Source organism: Fukomys damarensis, unplaced genomic scaffold (assembly GCF_012274545.1).
Source record: "Fukomys damarensis isolate Sample0158 unplaced genomic scaffold, DMR_v1.0_HiC HiC_scaffold_19, whole genome shotgun sequence".
Taxonomy (NCBI): Eukaryota; Metazoa; Chordata; class Mammalia; order Rodentia; family Bathyergidae; genus Fukomys; species Fukomys damarensis.
In genome coordinates this window covers 31,441,983-31,443,701 of record NW_022900931.1, presented here as the reverse complement: position 1 = coordinate 31,443,701, position 1,719 = coordinate 31,441,983, and positions in this window count along the sequence as shown.

Below are 1,719 nucleotides of genomic sequence, written 5' to 3'. Positions count from 1 at the left end.
CACTTTCTTCTCAAGCCCAGACTCATGGTGTAGGAAGGAAGAGTTGAATCTGCAGAGCCAAACTCACTAGCTCATAGCCAGAGATAAGATTATGAAAAATATGGCAATATTCTGTTTACAGGTGGCATAGTTCAAACACAGGGACATGGGAATATTGAAAGTAAAAGAGAAACCTGAAGTCGCTACTGTAACAGAACAGTGGAAAGCACCGTTAGGTCCGGGAGTCACAATATGAGGATACATCTTTTACAGTAATTCTGAAGGTTAAGGGAAAAAAAGATAGTGTCAGAAATATGTAAGCAAACATTCCTAGACTCTCGGAAGACAATGACAAATCTACCAGCATAATGAAAGATTCAGCACACCTTTTAATGGTAAGTTCAGGGGATAGAAAATAATTAGGAAACAATACCTTGACTAATATAATCAGCACCTGTAACTGACCAGACACATAGACAGCTAAGACTTACTCTCTTGTCAACACACATGGAACTTTACAAACGAGCAATCAAGTGTAAAGACACAAAGTTCCAACAAATTCCAAAGAATCAGCATTGTCTAATCATATTCTCTAACCACAATTGAATTAAAGCCAACAATTTAAAGGTAAACTTTTGGGAATTAGTAAATTATTTTTTAATTGAGTCATAAAAAGCAAAAGCTCAAACTGCTTTCCATCTCTGGGAAGACTAATGCACAAAGAGAAGACAGATGGTAATGTCAGGGATGGCAAAGGGCATTTAGTAATTCAAGCAGGGTTCAAACATTTTTATGTTACAAATATTTTTATGTCAATAAATTAAAAAATAAAGATGAAACAGAAAATGGCTGGGAAAATGCGATTTATTACAACCGAATCAAGAAGAAATAAGATTTAGAGAGTATTCTCATCATTTTAAAATCAACCCAATTGCTTAACATCTTCTCATTAAGGAAACACTAGGTTCGGTTGAGTTTCTATCATATCTTTAAGGAATATATTATTTCAACCTCACACGAAATGTTAGGAGTGGGATAGAATATGATCCTGCTATTTCAATCAGGATGAGATAATAAATAATATTCCATCCATAAGTATTGTTTATACTGGCATACATAATACATTACATACCCAAGCAGCAGTTCGCTATACTAATGAACGGCTAATAGCCACTGCTCTGAGCACCTCTTGTAATTGTAGAGGTCAAAGGTAACTTGTAGTAATCTCATGGTGCCTCAATAAATTTAGTACTAAAATATTTATACAAGCTTCTCTTTTCCTGAGATATGTGTACACTTTGTGGGGGGGACTCATATGCTATATTTGCATAAATTTATATGCTAAATGAAAGTAGAAAAGAAAAGAGAGAGGGGATGAGGGGAAAAGAAAGAGAGAAGAAAGGGGAGCAGAAAGACGTATAAAGAAAAGAAAACAGAAGAAAAAAAAAAAAGAGAAAAAAGCAGCCAGAAAAACCCCAGGCAGCTGCACAAACGCCTTTGAAGTGTCGCCATCATGAAACCACGCAGGCCTAGCCCCAGCCCGAGCTCTGCCGGCGTAGTGACCACAGGGCCCTGTCAGAGCCCACGGCCCGGCAGCCAGCGAAGGCCGACGCTGGGATGCTACCAGCAGAGGAAGCGCGGGCCCTCAGGCTGGTCTGGCCCCTCCCGCCCAGGACCCGCGGTGTTTCTGCCCTCGGTCTCCAGGCTCCACCGCCCTCCAATGAGGACTGCGGCCTCCAG